The sequence below is a fragment of the Peromyscus maniculatus genome, chromosome 4 (genome assembly GCF_049852395.1).
Source record: "Peromyscus maniculatus bairdii isolate BWxNUB_F1_BW_parent chromosome 4, HU_Pman_BW_mat_3.1, whole genome shotgun sequence".
NCBI classification, from domain to species: domain Eukaryota; kingdom Metazoa; phylum Chordata; class Mammalia; order Rodentia; family Cricetidae; genus Peromyscus; species Peromyscus maniculatus.
In genome coordinates, this window is record NC_134855.1 from 62,632,597 (window position 1) to 62,650,097 (window position 17,501).

Consider the following 17,501-nt stretch of genomic DNA (forward strand, 5'->3'; position numbering starts at 1 on the left):
AGAGTGGAAAAACGGGGCTGGGCAATGGGGAAGGCAGTAGAACACCAGTGACTTAAAAATAGAAAGGATGGTTATGGTTTGGAGGACACAAGTAGGGGTCAGATGGACGAGGGAGAAGAGAGAGGGAGAGGAGAATTGACGCTAAATTTTGTTTGAAGATGCTGCAGTGAAATCTAGTACTGTGCGAGCTAATTTGAGAGGCTTAAGGGCTAGCAAGATGGCTCAGCAGGTAAAGGCGTTCTCTGTCTAAGCCTGGGAACTCATGTAAAGGTGGAAGGAGAGAACCGACTCCACAAAATTGTCACTGATCTCCACATGCATGCTGTGGCACATGTGCCCCCCCCATCATGCTTCTACATAATAAAACATTGAATCAAATTAAAGAACAAAATGTCCCCATTGGTCAAAGCCAATGGCAGTGGTGGTATGGATGTGCTGCTGGCACTCAGAGCCTGGAAGAGAAAGAAGGGTGGCGGTGATACCAGTCAGGCCTGGAAGGATGATAGGCTGTGGCAGAGGGAGAGAGGGTCAGGTGAGACGTGACAGCTTGAGAGAGGGCACAAAATTAGGAAATGCCAGAAATGGTCTTCCTTGGAGTCACAAGGTCACAGAGGGCTTCCTGGGGGGCTAGTGACACTAATAAACTCAACTGTGCCCTGGTTTGTGACACAGCTGTAACAATTACCAGTGAGGGCCTGATGGACAGCGGTAGACGGGTGTTTGAATGACTGCTTCCTGTGGTGGCTCTTTGATTCTGGAGTCTGTCAATGCTGGATTGTGGACATTCTGGGCAGGTTGAGTCTGCTTAGAAGGCTGACTTGTGCATCACCTGGTGTGAGTATTTAGTAGCAATCCCTGTTTTTTTCTACCCCTGTGGAAGATGACAGAAAATGTCTCCTGATCTTGCTAGATGATCCCTGAGTGGGGCCACAGCAGCCCTGCTTATGAATAGGCTGGAGAGACAGGGAACTCAGCTTCTCATGCTCTGGAGTTAATGTGAAGTGACTCTTGGCAAAGTATTTCTTATATTTCCAAGCCTGGGATTTCTTACTAAAAAAGTGAGGCAGCCAGAGGCTGGGTGTGGTGGTTCACTCAGGAAACGGAGGCAGGAGGATGGTGAATTGAAGGCGAGTCTGTGCTATGTGTTGAGACATTATTTTTAAAAAAGAAAAAAGCCTGGCTGCTGTTGGTTGGTTGAAGGTCCCTGAAGTCTCTTAAGTACAGGTTCTCAGCATTGGCCTCAGAAGCGTGGCCAGCAGCTCTTGCTGCCTGTTGCTCTACATTATGCAGCGCCATGACACCCCTACCCCATGCTGGGGCAGCTGGCAGCAGCTGGCTTGGTGCTGAGCCCTAGGCTAATCTACTGTCTTCCAGAGCAGGTGTGTGAAGGGCTCTTGGTGTCACTTTCCACAGCAACACCCAGGTGACATCTTTAATTATAGTCAGGGAGAGTAGGGCTCAGGAGGTGGCAATGAGCAGTTCTTGGGTGTGAGAAAGTGATTAACACCAGGACTTCAGCCAGGTGGAGCCGCTGAAGTCATTTCCTGAGGTCCTAGTGGAAAGTTTGGCCTTCCCATTTCCATTTCCTTAGAGGACTCAGTTCCCTCTCCCTTTGTCCTGGGATGAAGCAGATGTGCTAGGGAAGGGGACGATTGTTGGGGCTGCCTTTGGCTGTGAATTTAGGATCAGAATAGACAACTGGGAGGTGCCATAAGCCTTCAGGATTGCTGCTACTGTGCTTTGTGGGAAAAGAGGGTCTGCTGGGGGTAGACTTTGCTACTCTGGAAAAAAAGAGTTAGAGACTCAGAGGGTGATGGAGACTGAAGGGGAGGGAGTTCGTAGGGACTTCTTCCACACATCCCCACCTGTCATATACCATCCTTAGAAGGATGCATTAATTTACAGATGAGGATTAAGGTGAGCAAAGTCATTTGCCTGATGATATTTGTCTCTTAGTGGTAGAACAATGTCCGGAGGGAGAATAGGGGTAGATTCCAAAGCCTGTGTCCTGATTTGTATGTGAAGTCAAGGATTTGGTTCCAAAAAATCCTTCTCCACTGACCCTAAGGTCTGTCACTCTGTCCATCTGGCTGTCTATCTGAGGCCAGAATGCAAGCCCTGAGATTTTGCTATCTTGTGTAGCCTCTATCTTTTGTATCTTTCTCCCAGAAGTGGGAGAAAAAAAACAGCAGCACATGCACTCTGTGTGTGTGTGTGTGTGTGTGTGTGTGTGTGTGTGTGTGTGTGTGTGTGTATGAGATGAGCTGATAAGGAGACAGTGACGGAGAGGGGGGACATCTGATAAGAAGCTGGAGAGCCAAAAGGAAGCAGACATGGGTGAGCTGGTGGTGGGGGTGAGGGTGAGATAAGGGGACGAGGAAGATGAAAAGGCTTTTGGGAGATGGGAGATGGAGGAGAGGGACAGAGGATAGATAAGGAGAGGAGGCTTAGGCATTAAACAGAAACTTAGATAAGAAGACAGTGTGGGGAGAGAGATACACACACAGAGAGTAGGGGAACACATACACAGGGGAGAGAGAGAGAGAGAGAGAGAGAGAGAGAGAGAGAGAGAGAGAGAGAGAGAGAGAGAGAGAGAGAGAGAGATGAGAGTTTGGTTAGGGTCATTGTTTCCAAATAGCCTTTCTAAGTACCCAAGTATCTAAACCCATCTTTATCTCTTTATTGTGAAAATAAATCTCCAGGCTGTGATTCTGGCATGGCTGTGATACCCAGTGAATAAGGGGGCTGGTCTCATGCCCTCCTCTGTCCACAGGAAGTATTTGACCTCTCCGCATTCTTCCTTCCCTCCTTTCTCACTTTATTCTTCAGCAGTTGCATTGAAAACTTTTGTTTCAAGCATAAGGGAAACCAGGGGAAGGGAGGAGCCTAACAAGAGGGGGCGAAAATGACTAGAGGTTAAAAAATGGGAGCAGGTGGATATGATCCAAGTGCATGATGTACCTGAGAGAAATTACCTATATGAAATTCAACATGCTGAACAATGCATACATGTCAGCTTAAAAAAAATTGGTTTCTAGTTTGCAGATACAGTAAGGTTGCTATAAGTTTAGTAGGTGAAGACTAAAGATTCACAGACAAATATGCTTTGACATGGAATTACTTGCATGAAGAAAACAGAGTTGTGTACCATGTCAGGTGTTGATGGTGGTGTTCTTTCAAGTTGATTAGTGAAAGCAGGCTTTTGCAAGACTATGACCATTTAGCATGGTATCATTGATAGGCAGGAAGTGGCCATGAGACTTCCTGAGGGAGAGCACCATAAGCAGAAAGACTGGAACCCTTAGAAGCCCTGAGGTAGGGGTGTGAGCGTGGCTTGTGGAACTGCACTGTGATAATGAGCTTGGAGAGGTGGAGGGGCCAAAGCTTGCAGGTCTTTAAAATTCAGATTTTGTATGTGATAAGCAAAGGAGAAAGTCAGTTGGAACGTCTGAGGTTTCGGGTGCATCTTATGAGGTGGAGGTTACGGAGTCTAGTAGAAAGAACACTAGGTTGGTCAGAAGACACACTTTACCTCTGATTGTCTAATGCATTTTGACCCTTGCATTGTCAATTCCTCTCTCTGAGCTTCTGTAATAGTTACTTATGAGCAGGAATAATGAGACTCAGCAATTTTGGAAGCCCACTTCACCTTGAAGTTCCATGGACATTTGAACAAAGTCAACAAAGGCTACTTTACAAGCTTCCAGAGTTCATCTTTCTTCCCTGGTTTCGTTGTTTAGGCAGCAACAGCTGAGATCTCTACTCTGCCACTCAACTGATACATACCCTTGAATGAAGGTTAAGTCTCTCTCTCTCTCTCTCTCTCTCTTTCTCTCTCTCTCTCTCTCTCTCTCTCTCTCTCTCTTTGTTTTGAGACATGGTTTCTCTGTGTAACCTGTCCTGGAACTTGCTTTGTAGACCAGACCAGGCTGGCCTCAAATTCACAGAGATTTGCCTGCCTCTGCCTTTCTAGTGCTGAGATCAAAGGTGTGGACCACCACACCTGACTTAAATTCTCTGAATTTCAACTTCCTCATTTGTAGTGTCAATAATAATATTTACCTCATGAGGCTATTATGAGGAAGGAAATGAGCTAATTATGTAAAGGATTTAACACAATTCCTATGCACAATTAGCTACTAATATGGAGCCTAAATATTTGCTATATGGTTAGATCTGTTACCAGAGCATGGGTGGCAGTATCTACCCATTGACTGACCACTTCTGCTTCAAAACTAATGTCCTCCTGCTGAACCCTCCAAATAAACATAAACCCAAATTCACTCCCTGTTTTCTACCCCCTTCTGTCCTGCCTATCAGGTCCTTATCTTGGTTCATGGGACTGTGATATTCTTAGACCCTTATGGCCAATCTCAGGATTATCTTGGACTTCTTTTCCATATCACTCATCAAACCCTATCACTAAACTACCATGGTCTCATCTATCCCTCATTTTAATTCCTTTTTTCCCCCAGCTCTTTCTTATCCCTCACTTAGGCTAATCTCTGAACTGGTTCCTGTGCTGTTTCTTCCTTCTTCTCCCCCATCTCTGCCATGCATTATCATCACTTTTCAAACACTGCTGCCATAACACATATCACCACAAGAACACTTTTCTGTTGAAATGTCTTCTCTGTCTCCCAAGTCATACTCGAGGCTACCAGATAAAGCCCATCACTCCCAGGTTACTTTCAGAGATTTTCAAAATTTGGTTCTACCTACTTTTCTAGGGTCTTCCATCTTCCTACCCCAAACTTTAATAACACTTGCCTTCTTAAATTTCCTGAGTGGGGCTTATTTCTAGAGAAATTTGTTTTAAATTTTCCCATATGTGTAAAGCTAATGCAAGTTCATCTAAACCAAGAATGTGAACCTCAAACTGTCCTACTCCATGTAGCCACCTCAGATGTTTTTGCTTGGCCAGTGTGTTGGATCCCACTTATATATCACCCTGTATTTATTAACATTTATACAAGACATCTGAAAGTTTGGAATTCCAATGCATCATTCTTCTTCCCTAACGTATTTATTGATTGCTGGAGGATGGGGCCTAAGTCTTGGCCATCTTTTTAATTGTTGACCAGACTTAGCAAATAGCTTTAGAAGTCTAATGAACCTCGTGCATGTCATAGAGCTAAAACAACCCCTGGTTCTATATCCACTTACATCTTATCCCCTGAAACATACTATGAATTTCCCCTTCCCTCTACCCCTCCTTGGTAAAGCATCATCATCTACCCAGTTGCTCAAGACCCAGACAATACAGTTTAGTGGAAAGACATACTGTGCAAACTCCATCTCTGATTGTTCAGTTAATACGTTGTGATCTTGAGTCAGTCAATTCTCTTTTCTGGGCTTCAGCCATTGTTATTTATGGGTTGGATTGATGAGACCCAGTGATTTTGAAGGTCCAAAAGGCCAGGAACCATCCCTGATTCTGCCTTTTAATTTCCCAACCCAGTCTAATCTATTACCAAGTTAGCACTACCTCTAGAATCCATTTTAAATTTGTCTACTTTTCTTCACATAACCTGACTCCCAATGAGCCTCCTTACCTCTGTTCTTATTGCCCTTAGTCTCCCATCCAAGGCAAGAAGTTTCTTTTAAAATGTACAACACATTCTATCATAGCTAAATAAAGATCCTTCAATGGCCTCCTGTCATAAGGAATGACATACAGAGGTCTCAGTCTAGTTTATAGAGCCTTCTCAGTGTCTGTTTCTTGTTTTTGGTGTGATATTTGCCACTATTCATATTGTTTGTTCCTATATTTATGATGAGTAAAATCATCTTTCTTTCTTCTTTCAAGATTTCACTGTCTTTAAATTCAGTTCTTTGACTACGATGTGTTTAGGTGTGGATTTTCTTGTTTATCATATCTGGCACTTGAGAGATTTTTTTAAACCACTCACTTCTTTAAAAACGTTTCCTACTTGTTTCTCTATTTCCATATGGACTTACACTCTGTCTTTGTATAGAGAACAGCACTGCTGTTCCCTGCTATCTTAGTACATGCTCTGATGGGCCATGTGATGGTTAACATTGTCAGCTTGTCAGGATCCAGAATCCCCTATGAGATGAACCTCTGGGCATGTCTTGGAGGGATTTTTACATATTGGCTAATTGAAGTGGGAAGGCCACCCTATCATTCTATGAGCTGGTATTCTGGAGTGAATAAGAAGGAGAGCATGAGTTGAACATCAGCACTTATCCCTGTCTTTCTGACTATGGATGCAGTATAGCTTACTGCCATGCCTTTCTGCTATGATTGACTTTTTATGCTTAAACTGTGAGTCACAGTAAACCCATTCAGTTGCTTCTTGTCAGTTATTTGGTCACAGGAATAAGAGAAGTGCTATGGAATGTCTTTCTGTAAGTTGTGAATATGTGTTGCTCTGATTGGTTGATAAATAAAGCTACATTGGCCTATGGCAGGGCAGGGTGGAACCAGGTGGAGAATCCAAAAGAAACAGGAGAAAAAAAAAGGAGAGTAGGGCAGATGCTGCAAGCCACCGCCAGGAGAAGCAAGATGTAAGGTATGGGTAAGCCATAAGCCACGTGGCAAGGTATAGATTTATAGAAATGGGTTAATTTAATATATAAAAGCTAGTTAGTAAGAAGCTTGCCATGACCATAGTTTGAAAATAATATAAGTCTCTGTGTGTTTACTTGGGTCTGAGTTGCTGCAGGACCAGGTGGGACACAGAAAAATTTCCAACTACAGAGAAGTGACTAATAAAGGCCATGTAAGCAAAGTTTAACTACTTTGACCCAAATCCTGGTTAACTATCTCTGTTACCTCAGCTGTCATGAAGGGAGATTGGCAGGCTTTGCTGAGAGCTCCAGGACAAAGGTTTTTATGTATCTTGTTGACTTTCAGAAGGCTGTGGGCTCAGTTTCATCTGCCTCCCTGATGTGTACCATTGGTCTTTTGACCTTGACCTTCTTAGGACAGAGTGGCTAATAGGCGAATGTCTTCTAAATTGCTGCCCGTTGCTAAGAGGAAGCTCTTCAATACTGCAGTAACCCATGGCTTGATCACCCTGCTCTCTGGGCCTCCTGGTTGGTTGGTGTTGGAGCTGGTGACACAGGGTGCTAACAACACACTGGTTAACCTCGTTTTTTGTACATCATTGCTGTCTACCCACAGGCCTGATTTATGAGATTGTGCAACTACAGGAGAGGTTCCTGTTGGTCCTTGTGTTGACTGACAGAAGACTGGAATGCTTAATGATGTCTCTGCTGGGTTAAACAGCATTCTTAAAAATATGATCTTGTTTGGAAATAAAGCTTTCCAATGCAAATTAAAATGAGGTTATACTGGGTGAGTTTGGACTCTAGTCTAATGGTCTAGTGTTTGTATAAGAAGAGGGAAGTTTGCCCAGAACACAGAGGGAAGATGATGAAGACATGTGCTGAAGGAAACAATATGGGATTGAGAGGATGAACTTACAAAGCATTGTCAGGATCGCCTGCAGCCATAGAAGCTAAGAGGCAAGGAAGGAATCTTCCCTTGAGTGGTCTTAAGGTAGAGCACTGACATACCAACCCATAGTCTTAATTTTGTAATAGCTAATAGAATGGAGGAACAATCCATTTCTAATTTTTGAAACCATCCCGGGTATGGTACTTGGTATGTACAGTGTATGACAACCCCAGGAAATGAATACAACATCACACAAGTCTCTGAACTTTTAAACTCTATACTATTTGATTCCTTAAAATAATTTCCAGCTCCTTATTGGGCTTCTCTGTTTGTTGAGTCATTGTCACCATATTTTTCTTATTTCTTTAAACATTGTTTCTTGTAGGTCTTTGAATATACTTCTTTATTTGAATAACTTTGGCTCTGAAATCCAACATTTGCACCCATTCAGAGATCATGCCTATGGAACTATTTATGTCCTGGGTATGGATCTTTCTTTCTCCCTCCCTTCTCCCCCCACTTCCTTTCTTCTTTCCACCTCTTTATTTCTTTATATTTTCTTTTGAGACAGGGTCTTATATATCCCAGACTGGCCTTTAACTCTCTATGTAGTCAAGTATAACCTCAACCTACTGATCCTCCTGCTTCTACCTCCCAAGTTCTGGTAATACAGGTAAGTATCACCTAGCTTGATTTGTGGTTTACACAGTGCTAGGCATTGAACGCAGGGCTTCATTCATGCTAGGCAAGCACTGTACTAACTGGGCTCCATCTCTTGCCTATGCTTTCCTAGTTTTGCATGTTTCATAATTTCTTAAGATTGAGACTTAGATAATTTAGGTCACATACTGTAGCAATGCTGAATTTTGATCTCTTCCGGGTTTTGTTGTTGCTGTTTGTTTATTTAGCTACTGATCTGGACTCAGCCTGTGGGTACTATTTCCTGGTGGTGTGTGGCTGCTGACACGTCTCTCTTCAAGTGTCTTATTTTATTCAAATGTGACTCCTCTACTTCTTCCTCCTTCAGCCAATGTGTAGTTATGAGTGTTGTTGCCTCTTGCCGTATATTATTATTATATGACTAAAGGACAGTAGTTTATAATTTACAATATGTGAGAAGGTACAGGTTACATGGCTAAAATCATGGTGTCACCAAGGGTGTGTTCTTTGGAGGCTCCACAGTAAGAATTTATGACCTTGCTTTTCCAGTTTAGATGGGACCTCTAGCACTCTATAATACTGGCCTGCATGCCCATCTTCACATTTAGCAGAGAAAGTCAAATCCTCCTCATAGAATACATCTTTGCCTCAGCTGGAAACATTCTGTGCATTTAGGGAATCATGTAATTAGATCAAGTCTGCCTAGATGAACTATCTCCTCTCCATTTCAAGGCTCTTAACTTTAATCACATCTGCAAAGTTCCTTTTGCCATGGTAACATAGTCACATGTTCCAGGGCTAAGGTCTGACCTCTCTGTGAAGTGGGGAGGTGGAGGGGACATTTTTCTGCCCACCACCTATTTCGGGACAGTAAGGCTCCTACACAGTTCTGTCAGCTCTGTGGGTGTTATTCAAGTTTAGGCAGTTTCAAGTCTGCCATCTTCTCTGTGTGTGCCCCAGTGTCCTGGCTAGCCAGGGGTATGTGAACATTTTGCAAGCCCCTTTAAAACATTATTATTTCTTGGTTTATTATTGGTAATAATAGAACTTTATTAACTGCCTGATCAGTTCTTCAGTCTGTTGCTTGCCTCAGTCAGGATTTCAGTCTCAGGTTTGCAGAAACACTGCTTTCCTGTGTTTACTTGCCTCCATGATTGTTCTCATTACTGAAGATGTTGTAGACACACACACACACACACACACACACACACACACACACACACACACACTCCATCTCTAAGCTAAGTGAGTCCCCCCCAGGAGCAAAGTTGCTGGTTCTCATGTCCTGTCTTACTGGGCTAGAACCACTTTGCTGGAAGCTGAATGGAATCCAGGAGGTGGATGAAACCAGTTCCCAGCCCCAAGCTCAAACACCACAAACTCACACAGTTCATAGTTGAAGTGTAGTGATTATTCTATCTGTTACATGTCTGGTTGATTTCTAGAGCTCTTCAATGGTTGTTCTGACAACCCTGATTTTTAGTGTTTATGATTGCTTTTTGGAGAGGATCTATTGCCCTTTCTGTCCGCCATTAGAAATCTTACTCTCTACCAAACGGAGAGGTTTAGTCCACTTGTGTTTAGAGTGATTGACAATACTGTTGAGGTTGTGTTTGGGCCATATACACAGATCATTAGCACAGAGGTTAGGAGGTGGAAGGTTTTTCAAAAGCAGACTGTTTCAGGTGTAGGACAGTATTGTCACGAGAAGAGGCACTCATCCCGTGTGTAAAGGAGAGCAGAGAATAGGAACTGGAAGGTAAGTGCAAGTGAAGATGGCTAGCAAGTGCCAGTCCAAGAACACGAGCAAGGACTGAGGACTTGCATAGAGTTTTGCTCTTCAGGCATTTTTCATAAGATTGGAGGGCTGGATTGATGTATGAGGTTTCTTTCTAGGGACAGCCTCTAATGCAAGACACACTTCTGTAAATATGTTGGCAACTCTTCTCTCCTACTTTTGTTGTCTAGGTCTATTTCCCTCATTTGTTTGTTCCTAATCTCTGGTTCCAGGTAGTTTGGCTGAGAGTTAGATTGTGGGTCCACACTGCCTCCTTGTGTTCAGTTTGTGCATAGCACTTGGCATATCTGCTTCCATAGTGGTGGAGGGGAGTTGAGCTCAGAGAATTGGGCTTGGAAGCATGGTTCTCACTGTCCTATTAGATCTTTTCTTCATGTGGCCAGGCTGATGTTCTACATTATTCATCACACAGATACCCTGAAGACCTGCCTCCACCAGCCTTCCGGGCTGCAGGCAATGGATGGAGACCTCTACATACTCCTGTGGGTACCCTGACTCAGTGCATGGTACCACACTCCTTAAGTTATAATTATGATTATTATTTTTTGCTGAAAAAAGTGATGTTTTTTTTAAAAGAAAAAATTGTCTGTCTTCCTTTCTAATTACAATGAGAGTTTTGAATTAGTTTCTCAGTCCTTGGGAGCCTTTATCACGAGATGATCAGGCCCATGAAGACTAGTTCCACATTGTCTCTAGCTTACAGAAACTGTCTCTAATGCTCACAACTCTAGATGCTGGAGTATCAGTCCAGTGGCCCAGTTAGGAAATACTGTACCACTGAGCTATGTCCTTTGCCCTTTAGGGTCTGTCCAGATTTGGCCAAGACTTGTTTTCCAGCTTCTATTCTTGGCCTTCTACCTGTATCCATCCCGATTCAGTTGGAAAACACTCCAAATCTCTGCAATTGTTTCCTGTGCCTGGAAAATGCTTATTCTGTCTCTAAACATTTATTTATTTTTCTTAGCGTGTGTGGAGAGGTTGGGGCACATGCCTTGGTGTATGTGTAGAGGCTAGAGGACACTTTGCATCAGTCACTTCTCTTTTTCTACCATATGAGCCCCAGGGTCATCAGGATTGGCAGAGAGTGTTTTTACCTGAAGAGCTACACGTGAGCTAGTCCTGGGGAAAAATGTGTTCTTTGTTACTTTGTTCTGGTACATATCAATACTTCTTGAGAGCTCCTACATCCATGTGCAGGCTCACAGGGTAGCCATCATCTCTGCAAGTCTTCTCCAGGCCTGACTCAGGTCTCAGGATTTGTACATACCTTGCTCATGTTAGTGGCTCTAGTGCCTGATACGGTGGCCTGCTATACTGTAGACTCTCAGGGATTTGTCTGTGGGTGGATGTGCGAACTGTCTCAGGTCTATGAATTAGAAGTGGCTAAGAAGACAGCTGTAGAGTGAACTGAAGAGGTGGGCCTTTAGAGAAAGGGAATCAGCAAATCAACATGTGCATGAAGTACCTGAAAGCCGGAATGCACCTCCATCCCTCACTTACACCCAGGAACACGGTGATGCTTTCCGCTCCTTCCTTTTGATTAACAGGTTGTTTTTCCTCCTGTTCTGGTTTCCTTCCATAGTTCATACCTGCTCTTCACTCTGAGCCTGGGGTTGATGTTGGAAGCCAAAGTATCCTTGATCATGTTGAGTCCCTGAGTATTGTCTTGCCGTTCAATACACTTCAGGTACAAACTGAAGATCCACAATATATTATTGGTTCAACATTCTAGACAAACATATTCACCTCTTGGAGCCTCAGTTTCCTTGATTTTAAATCTGTACTCAGTTTGCTTGTGTAAAAATCATACCTGACAGGGAATCAGAAAGAGCTTCTCTGCAATGCTGTAAATGATTGTCATTATCATGATAATCGATGAAATAAATTGCATGGGGTATTGCTATTATAGTTCTCTGCATGCTTTCATGAAAGCTGGGCCTTCAAGAAAGCTAGACTCAATGGATTGGAGAAATATAACATCTGTTAACGTGCGGAACCCACCAGAAGAAAGTAAGCGGATAGTCGGGGCCTCTCAAACCACATATTCTTATAATAATAAAACAGTGTGGGCGAGTTTCTGAATCCATGAGGTTCTTGCATCCCATGATAGCCTGAAGGCTGTGTAGCTTAATAGTTAAAATTCTGAGGTCCAGGGACTCAAGAGATGGTTCAGTGGTTTAAGTGCTTGCCATTCAAGCATGAGAAGTGGAGTTCAGCTCCTAAGACCTCATGGAAAATACTAAGAGGGTGAGGTGGCCTGCTTGTATTCCAGCTTGTAAAAGAGGGCAGGAATCCCAGAACAAACTGGCCACCAAGACTAGTCAGACTAGGTATATTGGCCAGCTCTGGGCTTGATCAAGAGACCTTGCCTCAGTGAATAAGGTGGAAGAATAATTGAGGGCAATTCTGGACACCAACTTTGGGTATTCATATGCATGCACCCATATACATATATCCACACATGTCCATGCACAGGCACACCTGTGCGTGCACATGCGCTCATGCATACATACACACACACACATACACACACACACACACACACACACACACACACACACACACACACACACACACACACTCAGACACAAATGGAAAAAGAAAAAGGGAAAGCATGAGGTTTAGAGTTCAGTAAGAGTTTCTTAAGCAGTAGCTTAGTCTATCTGTGCCTCAGTGCTTTTTGGAAGATGGGAATGATGATAATGGTGCTTGTTTAATGAGCATGCCTCCACTCAGCACAGCAGCCTCTGTGAGGCACCCTGAACAGTGGCTGGTGTACAGTAAATGTCAGCTTTGATCAGTTGCTCTTGCTTCCTGCTCATAAAGGTTGGCTCTTTTGCTTTTGTTCCCCCTGCAAATAAGATAATGAGGCTAAGTAATGACCTGGTGGAAGGCGAGATAATATATCTAACGAAAAATTGGCTGGTAACCAAGGACAGAAAAGATCTTAGCAGCTCTCACTCCAATTCACTCATTTTAGAAAATGGGAAGGAAATATTTTTCTCAAGGTTACATAACAAATCCAGTTCAATGTATTGACTCTTTTTTTTAATGCTTATTTTATCCTAAACATTATTCACATTTTTGTGGATAAGTAGGTGAATGAGAAATAGTTTTCGCCTGTGTAGGAGATTTTCCAAAGTGTAACAGATGCAAACTGAAGTTATCATGGTTAAAATTTGACCTAGAAAATCCTGGGTTAAATAAAATAAAGAGGCATACTTTTTTGGTGTGTGCATAGGGCAGAGACTTGAACTCAAAGGTTTATGCATAATTGGCAAGCGCTCTGCCATTGAGCTACATCCCTAGCCCCAAAGAGACATTTTTTTTTTTGCATTGTGTTTTTCTCAATCTCAAGAGGGAAGTTTGCTTGCATAGTAAATATATAAGAGGAGGCTTCTATTTCCCTGAAGTTCATCTTGTAGGGTTTGTATTCTATGGCATATTCAATAATATGATGAGCATGGTTTTAAGGTCATAGAAAATTTTGGAGGCAGGAGATACATGGAAACTGATTAACAAGAAGTTCATTAGTGATAGGGTGGAGATGGAATGCAGACTGGTGGTCAGATTGGATTTAGTGTTGAGGAAATCCAGCCCTCTTCTCTCTGCTCCATACTTTTTTTTTGTTAAAATGTTTTTTATTTATTTTATATACCAACCATAGTTTCCTTTCTTCTATCTCATCCCATTCCCCTTCTTTCTACCCCCATCCACTCCTCAGAAAGTGTAAGGCCTCCCATGGGAGTCAACAAAGCATGGAATATCAAGTTGAGGCAGGACCAAGCTCTCCCCCACTGCATCAAGGCTAAACAAGGAATCACACCACAGGGAATAGGCTCCAAAAATCCAGCTCATGCACCAGGGACAGATCTTGGTCCCACTGCTAGGGGGACACAAACAGATCAAGCTACAGAACTATCACTCACATGACCTAAGAGAGCTTAGGTCAGTCCCACGCAGGCTCCCTAGCTGTCGGTCTAGAGTCCCTGATCTCCCACCAGCTTGGGTCAGCTGTTTCTGTGGGGTTTTCCATCATGATCTTTACCACCCTTGCTCATATGATCCCTCCTCCTCTCTTCAACTTGACTCTCAGAGCTTGGCCTCATGCTTGCCTGTGGATTTCTGCATCTGCTTCTATCAGTTACTGGATGAAGGTTCTATGATGACAATTAGGATAGTTATCAATCTGATTACAAGGGAAGGCCAGGTCAGGCACCTCTCCACTATTGCAAGTAGTCTTAACTGGAGTCATCCTTGTGGATTCCTGGGAGTTTCCCTGGCACCAGATTTCTGCCTAACTCCATAATGGCTCCCTCTATTGATATATTCCTTTCATTGCTCTCCTTTTAGTCCCTCTTCCAACTCAGCCATCCTGATTTCTCGTGTTCCCATCACCCATCTCTTACCCTGTATCCTCTGTTCCCTCCCACCCCTAGTTTACCCAAGAGATCTCACCTATTTCCCCTTCCCAGGGCAATCCATGCATCCCTCTTAGGGTCCTCCTTGTTACCTAGCTTCTCTGGGGTTATGGATTGTAGCCTAGCCTGGTTATCATTTGCTTTACATATAATATCCACTTTAGAGTGAGTATATATTCTGTTTGTCTTTCTGGGTCTGTGTTACCTCCTTCAGGATGAATTTTTCTAGTTCCATCCATTTGCCTGAAGATTTCGTGTCACTGTTTTTTTTTTTTTTTTTTTTTTTTTTTTTTTTTTTGTTTTTCGAGACAGGGTTTCTCTGCGTAGCTTTGTGCCTTTCCTGGAGCTCACTTGGTAGCCCAGGCTGGCCTTGAACTCACAGAGATCCGCCTGCCTCTGCCTCCCGAGTGCTGGGATTAAAGGCGTGCGCCACCATCGCCCGGCTCGTGTCACTGTTTTTATTGCTGAGTAATACTCCATTGTATGAATGTACCCCATTTTCTTTATCCATTCTTTGGTTGAAGGGCATCTAGTTTGTTCCCAGGTTCTGGCTATTATGAATATTGCTGCTGTGAACATAGTTGAGCAAGTGTCTTTGTGGTATGATTGAGCATCCTTTGGGTATATGCCCAAGAGTGGTATAGCTAGGTCTTTAGGTAGATTGATTCCCAATTTTCAGAGAAACTGCCGTACTGATTTCCAAAGTGGCTGTATTAGTTTACACTCCCACCAGCAGTGGAGGAGTGTTCCCCTTACTCCACATCCTCTCCAACATAAGCTGTCTTCAGTGTTTTTGATCCTAGCCATTCTGACAGATGTAAGATGGTATCTCAGAATCATTTTGATTTGCATTTCCCTGATCAGTGAGGATGTTGAGCAGTTCCTTAAATGTTGTCCAGCCTTTTGAGCTTCTTCTGTTGAGCATTCTCTGTTTAGCTGTAGCCCATTTTTTAATTGGACTGTTAGGTATTTTGATGTCCTGTTTCTTGAGTTCTTTATATATTCTGGAGATCAGTGCTCTGTCAGATGTGGGGTTGGTGAAGATCTTTTCCCATTCTGTAGACTGTTATTTTTGTCTTATTGTCAGTTTCAGGAGGTCCCATTTATTAATTGTTGCTCTCAGTGTCTGTGCTATTGGTGTTATATTCAAGAAGTGGTCTCCCATGTCAATGCATTTAAGGCTACTTCCCATTTTCTCTTCTGTCAGATTCAGTGTAGCTCAATTTATGTTGAGGTCTTTGATCCACTTGGACTTGAGTTTTGTGCATGGTGATAGATATGGATCTATTTGCAGTCTTTTACATGTGGACATCCAGTTATGCCAACACCATTTATTGAAGATGCTTTCTTTTTTCCATTGTAAAGTTTTGGCTTCTTTGTCAAAAATCAGGTGCTCATAGGTGTGTGGATTTATGTCAGGGTCTTTGATTTGGTTTCATTAATCCATGTATCTGTTTTTATGCCAATACCAAACTGTTTTTTTTTATTACGATAGCTCTATAATAGAGCTTGAAGTCAGGAATGGTAATACCTCTTGAAGTTCCTCTATTGTACAGGATTGTTTTACCTATCCTGGGTTTTTTGTTTTTCCATATGAAGTTGAGTATTGTTCTTTCCAGGTCTGTGAAGAATTGTGTTGGGATTTTGATGGGGATTGCATTGAATCTGTAGATTGCTTTTGGTAAGACTGTCGTTTTTTACTATATTAATGTTACCTATCCAAGTATCTGCTCAGTATTTTTATGGAGATGAAATGCCTTTCCAAGGAATGCTGAGAAGCCGTCTTGACCAACGCCTAAGAGCACAGGACAACAACCAGACTGCGGAAGCCAACTAAAGCTTAGATGATGAGCACCGTTTGCCCAGCCTGCTTTTCCTTGTCACACTGACTGGCCTAACACATGCACTTCTCACATCAACCTTTTGGGGTAGGTATTATTGTTTTCCCCATTTTACCTATGAGGAAACAGACACGACTGGTTCAATAAATTGTACAAAGGTCATTTAGCAAGTAAACAGAGGAGGCAAACTTTGAATCTGAGCAACAGGATTCCGTCTGGGCTTGGGGCCATAGTTAGGCTAGCTTTGGATGTGGCATATATTTGTTTTTGCCTGTATTCTGTGTACTCCCCAGGAAGTTGTGCTTTTTGGTCACTTTGGTCTGCTGTTGCCATCATAGTAGGATGGGGAGATTGAGCCTGAGGTGCACAGTGTGGCTGTTTGCGTGTGGGGATTGCCCATGACCCCCTCCCTGCAGGGGTTTGCTCAGATACTACTTTCTTTGTGTTAGCAGCTTCTCTGTGCTCACTGCACCATTTCTACTCACCTCAGGTGCTTCCTGTGCTGTACCTCGGTTCTAAGATATTGACACAGGTCTAAGATGTTACCCAGACAAATCACCATTGTTTGTTAGGAGCCAATTCTTATTCTTACAGGTTCATTTCCCACCCCAGGACTTTGTTCAGTTATTATAGTCAAGTGAACAAGGAACTGAACTCAACGCCACCCAGGAGTAGCAACCTTCAGGTGGCAATGGTTTATATAGAATTGTTTATTGTTCACCAAATACATCTATCTTCCTGTATTTGAGGAATGTGAAAAATGGTATTTCTTTACTTCTTGTGATTAGATGTGGCCTGGTAAGCTACACTGGGAATGAAATGTGAGTAGAAGAATGTGAGTGTGATTTCTGAGGAAAAGGTTCACACGCTATATACTTTCTCTGTCATGATGCTGACAGTTTCAGACAGTGACCACCCCCAGCCTGGGCCTGGGGGTCTCCCATTGTCCTGGCCCTATAGCACAGGTGGGTAGTGGACTTCTGTTATTTAAACTAATAGGGTTTTCATGATCTTTGTTTCTACAACACAAACCCCCTGCCTTATCCTGAATGATAACTACTGAGAATATCCTAAGTGATGGTCTTGAACATAAACCATCACTGTGGTCCAGGCTCGAGAGAGAAATGGAAAGGAAAGGAGAGCTTGAGCTGGAAGCAAAGCCCCGCTGTGCTCAGTTCACGATCCAAAGCTGGGAATGACAGAGGCGTAAAAATGGTGTAGTACCGAGCACCACAGTGACACTCGGTAGAACTCGAAGGGCTTTTGATCTACACACTGTGGCGAGAGAGCTGATGCATGGGGAAAGTGAGTGATGTGCAGAACAGACTAATGTATTCTAGTCTGATCACACATTT